The 24342-nt window shown below is 35.1% G+C and overlaps 1 long non-coding RNA gene across 3 annotated transcripts in view; it reads right to left on the reverse strand.

The window, feature by feature from the left end:
• Window positions 1–20: 20 nt before the first annotated feature.
• The window catches only part of LOC105154614 (uncharacterized), a 146836-nt gene continuing 122514 nt past the window's right edge, over window positions 21–24342 (reverse strand). For 2 of the 3 annotated variants that reach the window (XR_015545305.1, XR_015545301.1), the window contains one exon: window positions 21–5018. This is a non-coding gene — a long non-coding RNA (uncharacterized LOC105154614). Of the gene's footprint in view, window positions 5019–13234; window positions 20737–24342 lie in introns of those variants that run through there. The other variant, XR_015545310.1, reaches the window with a different exon arrangement.

Here is a 24342-nt window from a genome sequence, read left to right on the forward strand (position 1 = left end):
CATGCTGCAGGGACACTTCATTCTTTTCTTCCTCGTTCTCATCATGATCGACGTCTCCATTTTTCTTGTCAGCAGTCATCGTTCTTCAACTTGCTCAACGTCGCTTGTCATTTCTGAATACGTAGAGATCCGCAAAATCTGACTGCTCACCACACAGAATAAGATCGTGTGCAGTGAAATGATCAGGAATCACGTCGACATCTAGCGTAAATATTAAGCCATCAACCAATATATCTGTGATAAATCTTTCTAAAGTACACTAGTTTGTTGTTCCCATGCTATTGAATCTCATTATTTCCGGCCATTATTTCTCGGTGGCGCACCGAGTTGTGTATAGGCGATTGATCAAATAAGATGCAAATCACTATCTCAATTACAGCCATAACTTCTTTCTCCAAGACCTGTACATGTCTTTTATGTTTTCTTATCATAATGGAACTTGAGTGCGTCAACTCTTACGCCAGTAGACTGTGAACGACATAAAAGTCACTTCTTTATTCAACTCAGATCCTTTTAATAAATAAATTCATTACACGAATAATATTTCAAATCATTTACCTTGTTTGGATATTCCTTTCCCAGATGTTTCGTATCACCGTAGTTGAAGCATCGTTTAGTAGTAGCTGTCATCGAAGCCTGATTCGTAAAATTTGACTTCTTATCGGCTATTTGTAGTTGTTCGCCTTATTTCTGTTGCGTCTCATATTGTGTAAAGTTTTGTCGTAGCTTCTTAATTGTTGTCACGCTGTGCAGAATAGCCTTATTCGACTCATTATCCTTTACACTATCGACAATATATTTTGTATTAGGTGTTGGAATTAATTCGTAGCGTTTTTAATGAAAGAATGTTATTTATTTCACATGAGCATTAAAAAATACATTAATGAAAGTATTTCCCATCACTTGTAAAACGCTACGAATTAATTCCAACACCTAATATTTCAACTTCCAATTCAATCTCTGGATGACTCGCAAGTTCCAAGACATGATAAATATACATCTGACATGTTTCTTCAGTCTTTTAGGTTATCTTACTTAGCTCTTTATGTATTTCGTGAGAATTTAACATCTTTCCAAATTTTTCATTAAACGCTTTCTTAAATGCATGATATGATTGTGCACGGCGTTCAAAATTAGCGAATAGTTTCGCAAAATCTCGCAATAATCTCTTAGCCTTCGATTAAATGATTTTTTGGATATCTGTCCATCGACACAAATCAGCCATTTCTTCGAAAGATGCAAACTGTGTTTTCACATTTTGTGTGCCGCAAAAGTTGAAAGGATATTTTGCATATCTTTATATATCATATCACTTGCCTCATTTTCCGTCTACCATGTTGATCATTTGTTGTTTCGTAATACTACACGAGCACCTCGATCATAGATAGATGTTGCTATTGCTTCTTCAATGCCGTTCTTGTCGTCTTCATTATGACCATAATGTGATGGTAATCATCATATTATATCGCTTCACCATCATCTTCGTCACTTTCATCATTCGAATCCTTCTGTAACGCCGCTCTTAGTCTTTCACGAAGGACCACTTTTAAACCTGACACTGACAAATTAAGATCGCGTAGTAATCTCTGCTTAAATTGCTCCTTTAATAACGTGTCTCGTTTTATTTCGGCTCCTATGTTGCTCATCGTCCGTTTGCTTGCGCTTTGATCGTTTCGGCCTTCCATCGATTCTGATGACTCATCTAGGCCTAGTTCTACGGCCTTACGTAGTCGTTTGTGCAACTCAGCAAATGAGAATGAAATTTTAAAATCGATTAAAATTTTTTTAATGCGTACTTTAAATCCATGAAAAAATGGATTGAATGGATTGGATCCGAGCTGACACTAGTTTAATATTCGAAAAAAAAAAGCATTCATATTTAAGGGTAACAAATTTTATTCCTAAGGCATTTATAATAATTAACCTGAAATTAACTACTTCCAATTGATATTAAAAAACGCACCTTAGTATGATTCGAACTTGGGATCTCTGGATTATGAATCTTCTACGTCTTACCCGTTAAACCACTTCTTCAATTGGTAAATGTGTTATTCATTCTCTACTTCAATTACAACCAGCTAAACTAGTAACAAAATTATATAAATATAATAAAAATATCATTATTTGACAGATATAATAAAGTATTAATAATTTACATTACTATGAGATAACATTGGGTCAGTGTCGAATAATCTAATCTCGCTTGACTAATGTCGCGCGCCGTGATTAGTCTAATATTCGGGCTGTGTTTAACTTGGTTTGCGAATGTTCACATTGATCATTCATTTTATTTCTAATCAAAGAGAAACAAAAGAATATAACTCAATTATTTTTACGTTATAATTTTTTTGAATTTAGTTGGATTAAAACGAAAAATTTCCTACTTATTATTTTGAATAATTTAAATAGCATTTATGATCAATTTTTAAATAAAAACTTTTTCAGAATTGAAAAGAATTCATTTTAATTCATGAATTCATATTTCTGAAAATCTGAATCCATTTTAATCCATTTCAATCCATTCGTTTACTGGGAATACTTTGCTGCCTATTATTTGCAACCCAAGCTGTTCCAGCCTCTCCACAAACTGGTTGCAAACTTCGACGTTAAGTCGTCTAGATTGTTCGCCTCTATCACACAGGCTTACCGACTTGAATTCAATTGATTTCTGCCATTCACACCGTTTAATGCCTTTAATACTATTTTTTATCCAACCGCATTTATAGTATCACTCAGTATTGCGATTACCACCATAATAAACACTCCACATTTAAACTCTCATTCCCACATTATCAACTAATCGCGAGATCATGAAGAATAGAGATCAAGTGACTGAACTTATATGGACGATGTCATCAGAAATATGAGGCTAAAAATGATGAATCTGAGTTATTTTGATAACGATGTCGCTTCCTTCCACGACACCGTTCTCACAGTTTGCATAGTAAATCATACCAGTTTTATATGAAAAATGCTCCTTTCTTCATGCAGTTTTAATGACAATTTATCTTCTTATACTGTCAGAGCATGATGTCAAAGAATAACATCTCTATTCTTAGGTTACGTGTGTTCGGTTGTGTGCGCGTAAGCGTATATGAGAGAAGTTTTGTGATTCGAATGCTGCCTACCGAGTACCATCAATACTAATTCAGAAACACGATTTTGATTGCATTTCTGAAAATAAGTCTAATTCAGTTTTCTTCTTCATGCGCGAGATTAATCATAATAAGACTGACTGAATTGCTCACTTCAGATTGAGCGCAATCAAAAGATGGAATGAGCTAATAATCAAATTAAAATGGAATGATTAAAAAGTAATAACAAAGCAAAGATTTTTTAGAAGCATAAATAATAGAATGCAAAATATGTGGCGGTATTTGTTGTAGAGAAAAAGAGGGAGGAAAAGAAAGCTGTAATTCATTTTCAACAAAAATAGACAAAGATAGACAAACACGAAGTTCGATAAAAATTTATGGTAATTATTTACTACAAGGGATCCAACTCCGATGATCTTGATCTTGACGTACACACGTTGTCAAAGTCGTGATTTTAGCAAAGTAACTTTGCTTTTGCAATTTTAGTATTATCATCTATATCATAAACTTATAAGACTTAACATGCTTCTATGATAGAAATGAAACCAACAGAACGGTGAGAGATGCAAAATATCGATGAATGTCTACCCTTATCTTACGCGCGTAATGGAGAACAATAGAGATATTTCATTTTATCGTTGTTTTGGTTCTCACTCACTTACATCGACTTCACTTCTATTATGGAGGCAGATTGGGTCCATCTTATAAGTCTATGGTCTATACGATCTTCTATGCAAGGGAGATTGGGAGAAGGAGGATGAAGAGCATTTTTTGCGTGAAGAATCCCCTAGGCTGAATCTCATTTCGCGTGGAAAATCGTGTGCGCCCCTTGGTAATGGGAGAGGCAAAATAGATTTCGCTTCGCGTGGAAAGTCGCACGCTCCTAGATAATTAAAGTAGACCTCACTTTGCGTAGAAGATCGTATAGACGCATGATACTAAAATTACATTTTAAATATCTCAAATCTATAAGAGATTGCCACCTAGTTGTTGAGGCAAAGTTATTCAGAATCATGATTTTGATAACAAACAGTTAAGGTCGAGATTATTGGGACTGTGTCTCTAATAGTAAATTATTACTAAATTTATACAGGGTATCTCAAATTTAAATAGCCAAACATTTTTATTTTTGTCTTTATTTATTACTTATTCATTCATAATTATTTATTCATGTTGTCACTTGCTTAATACAAATATTGTTCAAAATGTTGGCTTCTTACAGTAATGCACGTATCTTGTACGGAAAGTTTGAGTTGCAGCCAAATACTGATCTGATCAACGTAACGACTCGCCTATTCAGTATTATTCTATCTAGAAATCATGCATATCCTTGCCCTATCTCTGAAGCATTATTATTGCTGATCGTACACAAAAATACTATTTTTCTTTAAAAACAATAACATTTCCAAAATTAAATCTATTTCTGCGATTTTCTCCAAAACGAACAAAAAACGAACATATCTCTAAAGGATTTTTTTTTTCTTATTTTATCCATTCTTTACATGATCCCAAAATTTAGCCGTTTAAATTTGAGAAACCCCGATATAATAGAATTATTCATTAATCCGTCATCTGGAAAAAACATTGCGCAGCACTCATTCTTTGTAAAACGCAAATCTAATTTATATGGAATACGAAAATTAAGTATATAAAAAAAACAATTTATCAAAACAAATCGTAATTTAATCCGCTTTTATTTCCAGTTGTATTTCATGCGGACGTATAATTGTCGAATAAACGTATTCCCATCAATACCTTTGTTCGATGTAGAATCATATTCGCTGGAAATCATCGAAAGCAAGTATTAGATGGACTTACCTGGCTTCCTGCGGGAGCTCCAAAGCACTGGAGGATGTGCGGATGGGGCGATGGCAGAGGAGGGATTACCGCCGGGGGCAGCCAGCTTGACTGCGTTTCGCGAACCTGTAAATCAATCGACAAACTTTTCAAGCTTTGTATTGTTGCTTCTCCTTTTTTTATTTTTTTTCCTTTTCTACGATGAGACTCGCGCCACTCTTGTGACTCGCGAATTGTGTTTCAAATAGTGCTATTTCATTTGTACGATTTTGTCGACAAATGTGTACAGGCAGAAGTTCTCGGATCTCTCTCATCATACAGTTAATAAACAGGCTTAAATACTTTGTTGTACGACAAAAACGCACAAATGAAATAGCGGCCTTAAATCCATCAATAGGAGCAGAAACAAAAGAAAACGTTGCCATATGACAACGCGATTGCATTATGTATTAACATGAGATCCTAACCCCGGCAGGACTCGCCATGACTCGTTATGGCTTGGAAAGCCTTTATGCGTCGTGGGACTAGAATGGCTCATTATCGCTTGTGATTTGTGGCTTGTGACATGTCATTTTCGAAGAATAGCGGTAAGTTCGTGAGCCAAAGAAGTCTTTGTGAATAAACAAACCGACAAGATATCATATGCTTGGATTCATCAATGATCGCATTCAATGAAAATTTTGTAAATATTTTTTGCTGTTATAGAACTATAGAAAATCTAAAAGTATATTCAATCAGAGTGAAATAAACTTTCAACAGTAGCAAAACAAATATTCTGCTGCACGTGATCAATGCTTGCAAAAAGTTATTTCATATAAACTTTTTCATGTCATCAGGAGGCACTAAGCCACGCGCAGTGACACTACCATGTTCCTTTATGCGAGACAGCGAGTTGGGGGGGGGGGAATCGAGATTATTGAATCTCAATAACTGAACTGATCAAGTTCTACATACGCTCAATCGATAGCTTCCTCGAATTGTGTAATAAAAATGCTTTTACTTTTTTTCTACGTGCCCTACGAGCAGAGATATTGCGACGGAAAGTCCCGATGTGAAACTTTTTAAAATACATCGTTATTATTATGTTCATGTTTATTCATCTAACCAAAAGAATGTATTGTTGGGCGTTTAGCGCGAAAATGTGTTAGTTGTCCAGAATGTATTGTTGAACATTTTAGAGAACGTGAGAGTGAGCTAACATACTGTACAACTAGAGACTTGAGGTACAAAAAGCGCTACATATTGAGGGAGCGAGAAAGGAGGAAAATCATTCGGGAGTGGGAAAAGATCCTTCTCAATCCGAACTCTTTCAGACGCAGAATCATGGATCTTTGCCTTATCTGAAGAAATGGGTGGTGGACAGATCTTGAGACGCCTTTCATCTGATGCAGGTGTTCTCCGGACACACTTGTTTCGGGCAGTTTCTGCATCGGATAGGGAAAGAAAAGATACCTCGATGTCATCATTGTGACACCGAAGTAGACACGGCGCTCTACCTTGATGAAATGCTCCGCCTGAATGGAGGAGCGTCATGCTCTGACCGATGTAATCGGTATGGACTTGTTTCTCTCATCGTCAGTAAGATGCTCGAGAAGATAGAAAATCGGAATGCAGTCGTCTCCTTCTGCGCCTTGATAATGGTACAGAAAGAAGACTAGATGAAAGAAAGAGGAGGGGTTAAGCATCACCTTCGTAAGTTAGAGAGGAGCGCGCATTGACTCTATCCCTACCATAATGGAAGGAGGGGGGGGGGAGGGGGAATCATCGTGACACCTGATACATCATGACAATAAACACCTGGGGGAACCATACCCCCCCCCATCTCTGCCCCAAATCAAGTTCGTCCAAGCCGCAGGGTTCTGACACTCCCGCGGTAAAGGCGGCAAATATCGGCCGAGGACAGTGGTGCTGTAAATGCCACAACCAGGGGGAGGGCCGGATACATACTGCTGGTAATTCCTGGTCCCCTCCCCCTAATTGCTGCCAGAAGACGCCGTGGGGTTTTTTAGTGGGTATGCGGTGGTTGTGAACGTTCCGTTTCGAGGGACACAAGGCGGACTGAACCCCATACTACTCTCGGTTAAGTCGAACCCAGGAATATCTTCCTCTCTATGGTGGGATGACCTTCCTTGGGAATTGTCGTTCCTTGGGGAATAAGATTTTCTCCAAAAAAAAAAGAAAGTGCAAGAAGCGCTAAGGAAGCATGATAAACGAAAGTATCGCTGGTATATTTTAAACTAGAAAATGATAATGAAAATTTTATATTTTTTTCCGTCTATTCATTTATAACAATACATAAAAAAAAAAGATCGAATAGACATGAAATTATACACTATATTTGTTAACTAAACTAGAAGATTATAATGATAAAGCGATCTATTAAACTTTGATCACTATTTGCTTATAATAAATTTAATATTTGACAAAAGAAGATCGGATAGAACGAAATTATACGCTGGTATTTAACTAAACTAGGAAATAATGATGAAAATTAAATCGTCGATTTCTATTTATTTGTAATTTAATTTTGTATTATGTAAAATAATAATAGTACAAGTAATATTTAAAATCGGATGGAAACGAAGATATGTATAAAATTGATAAAACTGTATATTACCGATGACCTCACTGATTTCAATGACCTTGACACATGTTATCAAAGTCATGATCCTGTGAGTCACTTCCGATGAATTTTAACCATCACTTGTTATTCGTTAAAAAGTTATTAACAAAAGTTTAAAAAACGACTTTTTTCTGCTACGTGAAACAAAATATTCCGCTTTAAAATATATATAATATATAAAATATATTGTACGACTTTTCATGCGAAGCGATTCTTAATCCTATCTCCCTCCCTCCCTGCTTGGGGCGCACGACTTTTACGCAAAGCAACTTGATGAAATGGGGGGGGGGGGGTAGAACTCACTTTGCATGGAAATCGTGCCCCTTTGAGTAGGAGGAGAGGTGAGATGGGAGTTGCTTCACATGGAAATCTTGCGCTTTTCAGTAAGGGAAAGGTGGGATTGTCGCTTTACGTGACAGTCGCGCATCTGCAAGCAGAGAGGAAGATGAAGTAGAAGTCGTTTTGCATGTAAGTCGCGCACTTTTAAGTAGCGGGGAAATGGGTTGAAAGTCACTTTGCGTGGAAGTCGTGCGCTCTTAAACAGGGGAGGAGGTAGGATAAGAGTCACTTCGCGTGGAAAGTCATAAAATATACAAAATAAAAAGCGAAATAACAACGAAATAATTAACTGCCAAACCGTTGTACAACCTTATTTCTCTAATTTCTTCTAATTTCTTCTATAATCAAATAAAACTTATGTATTCAAGTAATAGTAGTTTTAATTCTTCTACAAGGATATTCTTATTGAAGATCTCCTTATTCCAACCCAAGTAATGGCAATCTTTTAATCCTGTATCAAAAATTATTATTCCTCGAAAAAAAATTAATTTACCGAATAAAAAAATAAAATCTAAATGCTGTAGTTTTAACTAAGTTAACTAGCTAAGATAGTACACTTAGGTCTTTTTTTCAATTTCACAGAATTAAATTCTGTCAAATTAAAAAGAAAAATCTATATAATATTGTCTTTATTATTTACTAATTTCTAAGGATATGCTAAGGATATGATTATTCATATAAAAAATTTGATATCAACAATTAGCGCCTAGTTAAATCCCATACCAAATTAAATAAAAAATACCTACAATCTAAGTGATACTATCTTTAATTTTTATACAATAAAATCTATATATATAACGTTTATATATATATATTATATATATATATATATATATATATATATATATGTATATATACATGTAAATGCATTCCTATTGAAGCGTCCTCCTATTCCGATTCAAATGACTTTATTTCTTCTTGTATAAAATTTTTATATCGCAATTTATTCAAAGACATATTCTCTTTCATTTATAAAATAGTAGTTACTTAATTCTCCTTCAAAACATTGTTCAAAACATTATCAAAATTTGGTTTTCTTCGAGGAATAATAACTTTTGACACAAAGAATTAAAATTGCCATTACTGGATTGAAAAAAAACCTTCAATAAGGATATCCTGGAAAAATTAAAGCTACAATTACTTGAGTTGGACACTTAAGTTGTGACTACCTGACTTTTGTGCACGGACGTAGCTCATCAGATATTTCAGTTTCGGAGCGCAAAAGAGGTACATTCAGGAAGTGAGATGCAATAAACGAAATACAGAGATTTAATGCTGATATAAAATAAATATGTATTTGATTTAAATAGAAATACAAGACAATCTTTCTTGAGAACGTTATATATTGCGAATCCCGAGTATTCAGCCAAAAAAACGGCGCTGAGACGCAGAATATAAATCTATGGATGTGAGTGTGTGTGTGCATACACGCGTGTATGTGTGTACGTGTGTAACGAGATCTGACTCGTCGCAAATGGTTTCTTAGTCGCGATATAAGCGCGGGTTGCGGAGCGCGGGGCGCGAATTAGCTGTGCGACGCAGCGCACCTGATTGGTTCTTGCGGTACGCGGGTATGTGAATCGCGGTCGCGTTCGTGTTTACACGTCGTGATATAGTGTGAGTTTCTCTCGATACAATAAGGAAAACTGAGAATGCGTTTGAGTACTCGGCCGAGAACACTTGGCAGAGGCAAAGAAAACTCTACCCCTTTTCTGCTGTCGAGGCCGGTAGTTTTGAATAGCCGACGGTCCAAAAAGCTCGACAGAGACAGAGTTACTCTCTATTCCTAGAATCTTGTCGGTGTGCGGAGTAAGGCGGCAGGCTCGAGAACGCTCGACGTGGCAGAGTACACTCCGCCACGGAAATTCCCGTCGGTGCACAGTTGCATTGGGGGAGGCCGAGAACGCTTGGCGAGGCAGAGTACACTCTGCCTCAGAGACTCTCGTCGATGCAGCGGTTTAGGATAAGCCGGTCGGTGGCGAACACTCGATAATTGCAGAGCTTTCTACCACTCGCTACTATCGACCGGAAGATTCGGAACTGGAAAAGGAGCAGATCGGGATCGTTCCGGAATCGTTCAGCGATTCTCGCCGAGAACAATACGAGCGAACATCGTTCGGCGGAATTCGGATGTATTCATGAAACCTCGACTGCTGCGTCACCTGTGAGTTATATGCGGTATTTTGGCCATATCGTGCTCTTAGCGATTGCCACAGTAGTGTCCGGCTGGCACTATCGCTAGGAACGACATGCGATTAGGGCATATCGTTATAAGTTTTATTCGAGAAGTATGTATATTCTAAGCGCCTCTTTTTTTACCTTTTTTTAAAAAGTAAGTTTATATTGATATTACGTTTTATAGTGACGTCTTTCTGTAAACAGTTTACCTTATAATTGATCTCAAGGAACAAATTTTCATGTTGTTGAACGAAATTTGAAGTGGGCCAAGATTGGTTCTTATTGTCTCTTTTTCTTTGTGATAATTTCTATGTATCTACTAAGTTTTAAAGGAGAATTAAAGATATAATTACCTGAGATATAACTAACCAAAAACGATTCTTTTTGCTTCAATGTTGAATAACTCAGTGAAAAAAAATCGTACAGAGATTTATAAAAAAGCAAATTAAAGGTAAAGATTCACTCCTTCGAAAGCTATGAACCTCATTTGTGCGCAATTTTTAATTGGCGCCGTGATACTTCGCAAATTTTGTAAAAAATTTTGAAAATTTATGCATCTTCATTTATATTTGTTCCATAAAATATCAGTAAGACTTTTTAAAATACTGATCTGAATAGTAGAGATTTCAAGTTTTAAAATGCTTTTTTAAATCTCGATACGATGATTTTTGACGAAGTTATTTTTATCTTGATATTTACCTGCTGCTTTTCAACAAAATTGAAGTCATTTAAAATCAACGTTAAAAAGAACTAAATTCAAATTTCACATACCTTCTCGAAGAATGGTCGCGAAGCGATATTCGCACGCGGACAACTTAGTCTTGTAAATTTAGTATAACTCAGAAACAAATTATTGTATAGGAAACTTTACCAAAAAGAAATTAAGATATTTCAAATTTTAACTCTCCTTTCATGTACAATGTATAAATGTATCCTTGGCATTACCCAGGATATTAATGACGTGAACGTGACAGATATCTGATCCCGCGCGCGCGCGCGCGCGCGTGTGTGTGTGTGTATGTGTGTGCATAGCAGAGATAAGGATCCCACGGTTCGTCACTTCCGCAGTATTTACTGACTCCAAAACATCTCTGCAATGAGTGTGTGTGTGTATGCACGAGTATGTATATTTTTGCCTTTCGGCGAACGTGGTCTCGTGTGCCAGATGCCACAGACGGCTTTTTCTGGTGCGGCGCAATGCTGGTATGCGGCACGTATATTCGGTAATCAGTTGTGCGCAACAGCGCGCAACTGATTGGTTGACACGGGTACACGCCAGGCGCGGCACGGTATTCCGGCGGATCTTTTACGTATGGGCGCTAAAGCGCGAAGTCAGATGCGTTTCGGTAATCGACGGCCGAGAGTTTTCAGCGGAGAAGACTCCACCTCGGGCTATTGCTGATTATCATGATGCTTGCACTGTCGAGAAAGACTCAACGGAGATTGAGCGCGCTCTTCTATATCCGGTGCGACGCTAGGAAACGGCAGCGGTTGATCGGCGGCTGAGAAAGCTCAGCGGGGCAGAGTGCACACTGGCCCTAGAAATAAACCCGTCGGTGCAATCAGCGCGACGTAATCAGTTGGTCAGCGGCCGAGTACGCTCGGCAGGACAAAGTTTCCTCTGCCCTAGAATTATCCCGTCAGTGCAGCGGATGTATGCAGGAAGGTTGATCGGCAACCGCTATCGAGAACCCTCGATTAGTAACGGAATGCTCTCCACCACTTTGTCTCGCGACAGACATGGTTCACTAGGAATGAACTATCGGTAATAGTCGGATTCATCTAGGAGCGGAGACAGGAATCGCGAAACGAGCAACAATTTGCGAGTTTACATACGGATTATTGCTCCCGCTCGTATTGTTCCGGTCTTGCTTGGCGATCTTTACCGGCAAGCAATACGAGTGAAAACGACACCGATCGGCGCTAATCAGTAAGGTCCGTGAACCTTTGGCGGAACGGCTATCATCCGCAAAATACATACTGGTAATGATATGCATCGTTACAAATTAAAAAATGAAATCCAAATTGCATTATCTTTTCAATCAAAGGTTATTACAGAAAATTAAGAATAAAATAAAAAGATGTTAATGAAATAAAAAATACATTATGTAAAAAAACTTGGCACTGCTCGACTAAATTAGAAAAATTCAATAAATAATAACGGTTCCAATAATTAAATAAATTAAACAATACAATATAGGGCTAAGAACCCATTCAGGATAAAAAAATATGAGTAAACAATATTAATGTAAGCAATATAAAAACGTACAGACGTTACGATCCCTATTGAATCCGATAGGGGTCTTTCTCAATATTAAAAAATAAATTTAAATGTTATCGGTAACTACACAATATATAAAAAACGTATATATTCGCATGTTAGAAATAATAATTATGGCATAATACGGCCTAGATTCAATCGGCTTCCCATCGGAACTTATTGTTAGTCTATTCCAGAAGTCACAATCGTATGAAATCTATAATACCGTGAGCTTCCTCTCAATTTACAATAGATTGGTCCAGTGAAAATTAATGTAACAGAGATGCATACATCTTTTATATTCTTTTTGCAATTATAATGAATATAATAATTACCTAATAATAATATTAATTGTCATTCAAGATACCAAAAAATAATTTTGTTATACGACTATGTTTTACATAAAAGAATTGAACATCAATTACAATAAAAGATAAATAGTACATACCTGCTGATTATTCGAACGTCCAAAATAATTAAAAAAATATAAATTGAGTATTGAAAGTAATTATATAATTATATACAGAGATATCAAACGGGTCTTAATACTGTCGAATTCTGAGATATAATGCTAGAACATTCGATATATTGAAATGATCCTGCCATCTAACAAGGGAAGTAGTAATAGAAATGATGTAAGAAGGATCCTAAGAAGAGGAATTCAACGATGTAGGAAGGGATTATAAAAGGTGTAGATATATGTCAGGCAGCGGATCGGTATTTGTCCGTCTATTCAAACCATACTTTTGTGTTTTAATGTGAACCATTTCAGAAATAATTCTTTTTTTATAGTAAGGCATTATCCAATATTTCGACTTCTCCTCACTTAAAATCGTGATTAAAGTAGTACGATTTTCAGAAATTACTGATGGAGTTCCTATTCTCTTGTTAATATCAGATCGATGTTCATTTATTGTAGTTTATTCTTAGTTTGTAATCTCCTTTTTGTCTAATCAACGAAGCTAGTCTCACAATCCAAGCACTCAATTTTATAGACTACACTCTGTTTGGAGAAATAATCCAAACGGTCCTTACCATTGTGTATAAATTTCTTAAGGGTATGGTGAAAGCTGTCTTGAAATGTATTCCCATAGCTATAGACATAAAGTTTTCAAAGATGGATTTTACAAATGAGATAGTAAAATATTTTTGGTTTTTGTTAAGCAACTTTATATTAGAGTGGGGATAGCAGTGGAATTTAAGCCTTTGTCTAATTACGGAAAAAATAAAAGCAAATGAATAGCAACTATCTAAAAGAATGCTTATGGTATCTTCAAAATTTTTTTTATGAAATTGCGAATGGGAAAGTAAAAGAATTTTGTCCACCATATCACTATTTATATATACTTTTTTGTGACAAACAAGATGGTTCGAATAGAAACTGAGATATCTGTCCGATGATGTCGGTTTCGAATATCTGTCAAAAATGATAAAATGTTCATGTAATATCATTGTGACATCCAAAAAATTAAGTCTGTTGTCATTGCTAATCTCGATAGTGAAGCCTTTCATGCATAGAATTAAAGGTGTCTTATATGTAATTTAATTGTAACTGTGGAGCTGCCAAGATAATGTTATCTACATATTTGTAATATAAAGACAATTGCAATGACAATCTCTCTATTGGCTGCTCTTTTAAATCTTGCAGAACTATTTCCGCTATAATAAGGAACAAAGGTATGCCATAAATCTGTTTGTAAAACGATCCGTTAAAGACAAAAAATGTGGAATTAAAAATAAAATTCATAGCAATCATGAACTCTTCCTGTGTTATTTTGATATTATTTGCTATGTAATTCCATCCTTTGATTATACTTTTTTGTGTATTATGTTAGCACAAATCGAAACATTAATAAAGAGCGAAATCACACCCAGAGTAGCCAAAATATAATCGGACTCAAAATATCTTCCTTTTAGTTTCTGTATCAATTGGAAGTCATTTTCCACATGACTATGTGTTACTGGAATGCTTTCTTTAATAATGCAATGTAAATAACAAAAAAGATTGTACAGTGAACTATTAATCGAAGATACTATTGTATTAATCTCAATTTCTGTTTGTGGATTTTACGCGCGCCATAACGCGTCGTTTAGTTCCATCGGTAGTGAGAAGCCTTTTTAACTCGTTAATAATTTTTTGTTTTTCTATCTTATATTGCGCAAATCATTAGCGAATTTTTTCTCTTGGGGTCTCTCTCTATTTTCATGTACGTCTGAAAGCATATTTTCCATTTTCTGATCATATATAAATCTGTCAATAGCAATGGTGATGTTTCCCTTATCTGCCTTAGTAAAAAATAAATCCGAGTGGTCTTTAATAAATTTTTTTGTAGTTTCAGTCCATTTAATTAATGTAATATATCTCGTCACCATTCAACGATGAACTATTATGGTATAATCTATTAGGTGTTGGAATTAATTCGTAGCGTTTTACAAGTGATGGGAAGTACTTTCATTAATGTATTTTTTAATGCTCATGTGAAATAAATAACATTCTTTCATTAAAAAACGCTACGAATTAATTCCAACACCTAATATTTAATATATTAACCGATTGGTTTCTGATGTAGTTAACTATATTATTCGGACAATACATTGTTTCCAATTTATTTTATAAATTTTATTGTAGTTTTTTCTTTATTATCTTGAGTCTAAGGCAATCCAAATCCGTTCACCTAGTTGTAATAAGCATTGGACATCATGTGAAACATTAATATCACTTAAATTGACAAACCATTTCTTATGTACCCTGTCTAACGGACTAACAATGTCAAAATTGTTAGAAGAAATATGCACGTCGTTTTGAAAATCAGTTACCCGATCACTATTTTCATTAACAGAGATCCCAATTAAGCTGTGCGTCATCTATTAATTGGAATGTCACAGTGCTATCGTTCTGAACATTATATCAGTACTTAATTGGCTGTATTCGTGAATTAATAAATACATTTTTTTTCTTAATAAGCCAATTGATTTTTTATCTAACCTATATTGCTCTTTAAACCACATAATATTTGAAGTTCTTGGTGAATAAAAAATGCATTTTGGATGGTCAATGATAAAATATTAACAATATTCTTAGATGTCTTGTAAATATCTGATCTAATTTGGTTTAAAAAATTATACGAATCTCTGAGTTCCAGTTTTAAAATCCTTTTCACAAAATTCTTTTGAATGCTACTATTTATTATACTTAAAATTAAAAAAAACTAATATTGTGTTTTAAAAACCTATTTAAATGTGTGGGCATTAGCTCAAATCTAAGACATGATCTAATAAACCTAATCCTAGTTGCAATGTTTAATTTCACTAATTTACAAAAACTTTTAAGTAATTATATGTAACAAGTATATATGCGACATCAATTATATGTAACAAGTATATGTGCGAATGACAAAATGTAATCTAATAAAGGAGAAAAAAGGGAATAATAATAAAATTGTATAAAATATATGCGTATGTTAAAATTCAATGAATAATAACGGTTCCAATGAATCGTTTTGTTATTAAGTGTGTGTGATAGTGCAACTCTTGAAAAAGCAAAATCCCTGTAAATTGCTATGCGACTGTTCAAAGATGAAGAAATTAAGTTTTCCGCAGACAGGTTTTTAGTGAACAAATTGCTTTCTGCAAAAATTAATGAACATTTTCAGACTTGTTCAGGGCTAGATTTGTTCGTCATTATGACGGCTACATTTTACGAGAAATTCAAAGCTTTGCGTTTAAATCTTAATGAACAGAGAGTGAGTGAAGAAAAAGGCCTTTTTCGGTTTTAAAAATTTTTTTCTACTGAACTAATAATTCGATCTTAATGTTCCACGTCTCATTTTGTAGTCATTTCGAATACGCACATTTTTTTATACCGATTTTTTTTACAATCAATATCTTTTTATAAGCGAAAAACATGCTTTTGCTATTCGATTTTTTTTCGCATACTTTCTTCACAAGTCTCGAATCTCAAACATACGCATTTCTTTTCTAATGGCCTTTCGAGAAGAGAAATGCTGGTTATAATTTTTGTCCGGTAAAATTCTACTTCTATTGAACTATTCTTGCTCGAGTTTGAAGAAGAGATATACTATATGACGCGCATGAAAAATCATAAACAATTAAATATCTCGTAAACTGTTGCGTTTTAACATGGTTTATACTATTCTACATTAATAGGAATAGTGCACTATTACTACAATTTATTAAAACTTATATGTTATTTGAATGCCCTCCGCCCCTTATTGATGCCTAGGACCACCGAGTGATCGAGAAACATTTTTGCTTGAAACAAGTGATTAGTATGAGAAAGCGCTCGCTATCTCATTCACTCTCAGTACGCCGCAGGCGAGCATATGGATACGGGCTTGTGCTTAAGTGTGTGGCTACCGTTTCGCCAGACCGCCGTCTGATTCTATGTCACTACTGTCAACGCAGAGTTCTTGGCTGAGTAATCAAGAGCCTTAATAGTAAAAAGTAATGATAGTGATTGGTACACTTTACATGAGCGTCTACATTTATAGACATCATAAAGTTTACATAAAAAGATATATTACGTAAGCTCGATCTCAGTAAAACTATTCCAGCGACCAATGAACATTGTAACATACTTTATTTTTATACAAATGCAGTAGCCAATTTTTTGTCGGCTAGAAGTGAGTCGATAGTAGATTACCATTTTGTTTGTCGATAGTTTATTTGTAGTGCCATACAATGAAAATAACTAACACTGATGAGGATGAGAGGTTGTACATCCGCATTACTACACGACGAGTTTCAAAATATACGTAGGTAAGCATCAACGGCAATACAATTATTACAATTATGCAATGCACGCACAAATGCAAATTTTTGTATTAAAATTCTGTCTCTGTCCCTTACTCTCTTATTTTCTTCTATCGCTGTTTTTCTTCCGATCAGGACGCGCGCAACGCCACTCGGCTACTACGCGAGTCAAATACGGCCACAAAGTATGGAAAAGTAGGCTGCGAGATACGAAACATTGCGGTCAACCAGCGCCGTGGAAAAAATTTTTTTCTTTTACGGTAAACAGAAAACATATTCCCTAAATATTTTGTTTTCCTAAATTTCTTTTCCAAGCCTAAAAAATAACCCTAAACATTCTGCCTAAACATTTTGTTTCCCTAAATTTCTTCCCAAGCCTAAAAAATAATCCTAAATCTAGGGAGAAAATTCATGATCTGGCAACACTGCATACAAGCATCGTTCAGCATGCAAACTCTGACCATTAGCGATCCAACGCTTATAAAATTGTCCTTGTATTTGTTTCGAAGCATCTTGTAAATATTCCATCGTTGCTCGTAGAGGCCTTTCTACGTTTTGAGAGACAGCGACAGTTCGTGTCTGCAATGATCTCCCAAGGTGATCTCCACGTAACTTGGCGAACCAACATTGATTCCAATTTCCAAAAATTTGTAGCCCGTATTCATCAAATCGTAACATCTGCTCAGTAAGCGCACCGTGCGACGCTCCATGCTGTGTACATGTTGAAAAAAACCGTTATTTATCATATAGAACGTTGAAACTTACATGTTCCTTCTTTACGTCGTATGATGCGCTGCTCTCTTTGACGAAATACATTTTTTTTCAATCGTTCGTACAAGTAGGTAACGCAAGACTGATCGCGTCAGCGTAAATTGAGGCGTATTGGGATCTTAAGCCGTCAAACATCCAACATGATCTCAATAAGGATAACACTGACAGGTTAACCTGTACGAATTCGGATACGCGACGTTGATAATCTTGAAAAAAAGGATTGCGCACTGCAGTAGATATATTTATTAGCACGGAGAACTTTTAAATGTGTTTTATGTGCATCGTTCTCAAGCTTGTTATTGTGGCTCTGCCGTTTTGCTTAAATAGTCATTCAAAAAATGATACCAATTTGATCGGCGATCGTTATTGACAAAAAGCTGCATATCTGAAGAAATATTGTAAAACTCTTTCGGAAGCTCGATCTCGTAAGACAGTTAATATTTTATATTCGTAAAATTAATGATGAATTAGGAGCGAGATTTTCACCGAAAGCAACGAAAAGTAAAACGTATTGCAGAGTATATGGTTGCAATAGCTTTGCTTTAAATAATCCAACTGTTCGCTTCCACTATTTTCCTAAACCAGGACAAACAATTACAATAGAAAATGCATTTAGCAATTTAGAAAAAAAAGATATTCGAAAGGAATGGCAGAGATATTAAAAATGGAAACGGATGCAAAGTCGGCTGTTGTATCCAATTTGCATTTAAAAGAAGTGATTACAGGTTTCTTGATAGTACATATAATTTGTAAAAAAATTGTCATCATTAAATAAAAATATGATGTTATCCAATCTGCTATTTATGATAAAGTAATAATAAATGCATTTTATAGACGTACCAGCTCAAAAATTGAATTTTAAAATTAGAGGCTGCCATTATATAATCTTCCTACAGTTAAAAGCAGTAATTTAAAGCAGAAATTGACAGCAAATGAAGAAAGACAAAAAAAAGATACGGAAGAGAACAAAAGAGAGAAGAATTGGAAGATCAGAAAGAAAATAAAATAAAGAAGAATCCCATTGCAGAGAAATACTAAGATTATCACGATGACCAAATGAAAATTCGGAGTTATGTAGAAAAGCAAAAAACTTCTGTAATGTTGCTGTTCAAATAGATGGTCTAAGAAACATTGTGTTATTTTATACGAACGGAGAAGGATTTGAGTATGATAGTATGCAGTATTGAAAGTTTTTTATTATTAGACGCTATTGTTGAAAGTTTGAACGAATTATATCTAAATTCTTGCTCAACGTATGATTATTGTAAAGTTATCTTAACTTTTGTTAAATTGAAGATGAATTAATTTTATGCACCTTTATCTATCTTATTCAAAGGCATATTTACTGTACAAATACGACATATATTTTTGCATATATTAACGGTTTTAAGTAGTGTTTTAACGTATGCTATGCATTTTCCTTCTAAAGAAGAAATCCAAAAAAACATTCCAATTTACTTTGTCGACTTCCCTGATGTTAGAATGATTTTAGATTGCATATAAATTCCAATTTAGAAAAAGAAAAATATTTGTTGTCAAACAATAACATATTCAAATTATAAATCGACATATACAGTAAAATTTATGACAGGAATAACTCCAGCTGATTAGTTTTATTAGTCGTGCTTATGGTGATAAAGCATCTGACAAAGTAATTTTTGAACAAAGTAATCTTATTAATCTTTTACAAAGAGACAATTTATTATGCTATTATAGACAAAGGCTTCTTTATAGATAATATTTGTTTACAAAATGATATAAAGCTAATCAGGCCAGCATTTTTGAGGAAACAAAAAACAATTTTCAAAAAAAGAGACTTTTTTAAACGCTAAAATAGCGAAAGTTCGTGTACATATAGAAAGGAAAATCAAAGATTAAAAACATTCAAGATATTGAGTGATAAAATGCCTCAAGATCTTATTTTCAAAATTGAACAAATATTAATTATTTCAGATAATAAATCTAAGTTCTCTCCAATCTTTAAAGATGACGATTTTATATCTTAATTTGTTATTTATGTATACGATATTAAGATAATTATTTTTATATTTAATTACTTATATTGTATGTGTACAAGTTTTATAATAAAAAAAAACATTTTACATTCTAAGAATATTTTGCATTTAATAAATATAACATACATAAGTTTATGAATATATTAAATTTATCTTTTAAAGCATATTAATTAATTTTTCTCACAAATATAATATAACATATTATTGAAATAAATAATCTTTAGAGTTGAAAGTAACTGTTTAGCATATTTTACATCCACTATTGGCAGAACAATCATGCTTTGATCGTAAGAGGAATATAAAATAAAATCTGTTTGTTTCATATTTAATACAGCCATTCCAAATTGCATTTGAGCATAATAATCATGTTTAGTTTTTACGGATATATTATTTGATAAATCTACTATCTATAATATATTTTTCTTGTCGTATTATATCATAAATATTTGAGGTTTTTCCTGCATAAGGGCACTTTATCTCTAATAACTTTACAGGTTTGTTGTCTTCGAAAACAATATCATCAGGCGAATCTCTCTCTCTCTCTCTCTCTCTGCGGGATTTTCGATAGAGATTATCAATTCATATTCAATTACAGTAGACTTTGTCATTTCTCTATATTTTTGTTGAGCAAATGATTAATTTTTTAGCCCGTGTCTCACATATTTGTTTGTAAATTCTTTAGAACAGAAAAACTTTATGATTTTTGCTGCCAATCTGGATTTTTATTTTGAATAAGTTAGCAATTGATAACACCTTGATTCTGTAATTCTGAATTGACATACTTTTTTCCACAAAGCAAGGAAACGTTTAGTTTTTATGCATAATTGAACTTCGAATATCCTTCGAATATCCTTATCCACTCGATACATTCTTTCGATGATATATCTAAAGACATATTAGATAATATATTAGATAATTCTAGAACATTTGTGCTGATGGTAAATTATCCACAATAGCATTTATTTAAGATAAGATATCTGACAAAGAAATATGTGTTTGCATCAAGATCTTTCCTTTAGGATTATGTCTTCCACACCTAATTATTAAAAAAACTAATTTAACAAATAAAAATTAAAATGTATAAAATACAGTACAAAAATTTAAAAAATATACATATTTTGAAGTTATCAACTATAAGAAATAAGATATAATACATAAATTTTCCTATTAAGTGTAGAATTATAAATTGAAAATACTACAAAAATAAAGAGATTTACGGCGCACAGTCACATCTGAGACAATTAAAATTTAAAAATTAAGAATATATATTGTATTCATAACATCTAACTTTGACATGTTGTACATTTACAATAATTTAGATGGTCCTCATTTCTTTTTAAAAAAGATTTAATTATTTACAATCATTAGTTATATCATTTCAAAAAGATATCTTACAAATGCGTCACATATGATGGAATGATGGATAATTTCGATTTAATAAATAAGCTCTTCTCACTCGCTTTTGATTTTTTAATGTTAAAATATTTATGTTCTGCCAAGAGCTGCCTTAATAATGTCCAATGCCACCGTATGGGAAAAATTTGACATTTTTTATCAGTACAAGATCTAATTTTTTTGATCTAATTTAGATGTTTCTCTTGAAGTAAAAAAAATGCTCCATTTATAACCATAAATGCAAAACTAAATTTAAAAAATGATAATTGCAAGAAAACAACGTTAAAACTTGTGTATATTTGATTATTTAAGTTTAATAAATTATATACATAATATTAAGTATATAACATATATAGAATTTAATATATATAACTTTGTAATATACATATATATTGTGTTACGTCCAGCGGACTCTCACGACTCTTTTCTTTCATGGAGATTTGGAATTCGTTGAAATAAAAAAACAGCTGCGAACGCATATTGAACGTTATATATAGCCTAGAAAAGATTAAAAATTTTCTTTTCCCACACTAAAAACTAAAATGAAGAATCCAATATCTTCTCGTAAATGTCGCTCCGAGATAAAAATCGGTGAACGTGCACGAGCGGTGAGACCAAAACGACACCCGAGTTTGTGCCCCTAGGACACTGCGACTAAAATAATAATAAATACAGGGTCCATTATAAAAGTAATGCGCATTTTCTGGGAAAAATAGATTTATTGATCGTAGCGGTACAAATGCTCAAAATTCTTCAAAATACTCTCCCCCTGAATCAATACACTTGCGGAGACGTGTCTGCCACGCCTGAAAGGCACGCTGAAAACTCCTCGACGGGAATGTCTCTTAGGAACGTTGTAACATGCTTTTGGATGTTTTCCACGGACTCCCAATGCTTTCCTTTCAGCTCTCTCTTCAGACGGGGAAACAAAAAAAAGTCGCACGGAGCCAAGTCGGGACTGTAAGAGGGCTGGGGGACCACCGGGGTGTAGTTGCTCCGGGCCAGGTAGTTGGCAACGATGAAGGCCGTGTGGTTGGGGGCATTGTCATGGTGGAGCTTGATCGCGTCTTTGATGTCAGCCCTCACGCGCGCGACCCGGCGTTTCAATCTCTTGAGCACCTCCAGGTAGAAGGCTGAATTGACAGTTTCTCCCTGCGGTACAAACTCAAAATGGACGATTCCTCGGACGTCAAAAAAAACAATGAGCATCGTTTTGATGCGAGACTTGCTCATTCGCGCTTTCTTGGGGCGGGGGGATGATTTTGAGTGCCACTCGCTGCTCTGCCTTTTCGATTCTGGGTCGTACTCGAACATCCAAGATTCGTCTCCGGTTACGACAGAGTTAAGAAAGTCCGGCTCATTTTGAATCAAATCCAACAATTCTTGACAACGCGAAACTCGAAGTTCTTTCTGGTCTTCCGTCAACACTTTCGGCACAAGCTTCGCGCAGACCTTGCGCATTTGCAGATTCTCCGTCACTATCCCATGTAATCAAATGTGGACATGTTTAGGGTGTCAGCGATGTACTGGATGCTCAATCGACGGTTGGAACGCAAAACTTCGCACACACGATTCACGTCGGTTCTGACCGTTGTTGGGCGTCCAGAACGGGGTTCGTTGGCGATCTCCTCCCGGCCTTCCTTGAACGCCTTGTGCCACCTCCCGGACTGTGACCTTGAAATGTAGTCGTCCTTGAAGGCCTCTTGAAGCATCTGGAATGTTTCGGTTGCATTCTTTCCAAGTCGCACGCAAAACTTGATGGCGTATCGCTGTTCAAGCGAACGCTCCATCGCGCCGTGTTACAAAGTCGAAAAACACACTTCACGCGGAGGCACGTCTTTCCATTCAGACTGCTCGGAGCAAACTGGCGACCGGCTGCCTTAGAAGGGCAGACCCCCCACCACATTTCCCGACTCATTTTACCCCGCTGCGATGGATATTCGCATCACAATAAAATCATGCGCATTACTTTCATAATGGACCCTGTATGTCATTGGAAGCGTAAGACTGGCGCCAAGATACTTTTTAATGGTCAAGTCGCGGACAATTCTCACGAGTCCGTGATCACAAAATCTAAGAAGCGACACGCGAATATTAAGGTCATAAAATTTAGGAGAACACTTTTCCACACTATAGACTCCGGTCAACATCCTTTCCTCCCCTAAAATCTTGACCAATCCAAGAGCAAAGAAAAATCTTTCTACTAGTTAATGAAATCTATTCCACCAATCCAAATCGGAGTAATCGGGGGTAATTAGTATAAAAACCGCGGTTCCGTGGTCCTCAGTGTGATTTTTCTTTCTAAGTTTTGAGAAGCTATAGTTGTCGGGAACTTTAAAAAAGGCTTCATCCGATTCTCGAAGCCCTTTTTCTTCAATAGAGTCAGTGCAAAACCACACTATCAACCTAAGACCAACGGGACCGAGGAAATTAACAAAGCGGACCTGGCGTCTAACATCTCACAGTCGACGTCACCCTCTCCGATGGTCTATATATTCTCATTGGATATCGCGTATCGCGCGCGACGAACATTGCGCTGATGTGCCGGAGGCATTGAACTTAAGCCCGACACTTACGATGGAAGTGCGCCCTTATGTGAGTTTTGCGCACAATTTAATCTCAAAGCTCGCGCAAACCGTTAGGAAGAGGAGACAAAGACCGCTGTCTTGGTATGTTTATGGGATATATTTATGGAATAAAGCACGTGCAGTGTTAGAGAGTATGCAAAATTTAGAAAATCTAATCTTCGATAAGTTAAAGTCGAAATTAGAAATACATTTCGGAGATTTGCAATCATTACAAAATTACTATTCGCAATTCACAGAAAATAGAAATTTGGAGAAAGTATCGCTTCTTTGGATTCAGATATCGAAAAATTATCACAGCTAACATATTCAGAATGTCCCGATTTAATTCGCGATAAAGTAGCATGCACACAATTGTCTCCGCTCTATCCGATGGCTTCGTGAAAAGAGCACTTCAAATGGAAAGAGTGACATCGTTAAGGATTGCAATTAAAAGGGGGAAAGCAATTAAGTTAATTCAGGAAAATAATTTCCAATATCAAAAAGAAAACAATTTTAATTTAAAAAAAAA

Source organism: Acromyrmex echinatior, chromosome 6 (assembly GCF_024713525.1).
Source record: "Acromyrmex echinatior isolate Ae372 chromosome 6, ASM2471352v2, whole genome shotgun sequence".
NCBI lineage: Eukaryota > Metazoa > Arthropoda > Insecta > Hymenoptera > Formicidae > Acromyrmex > Acromyrmex echinatior.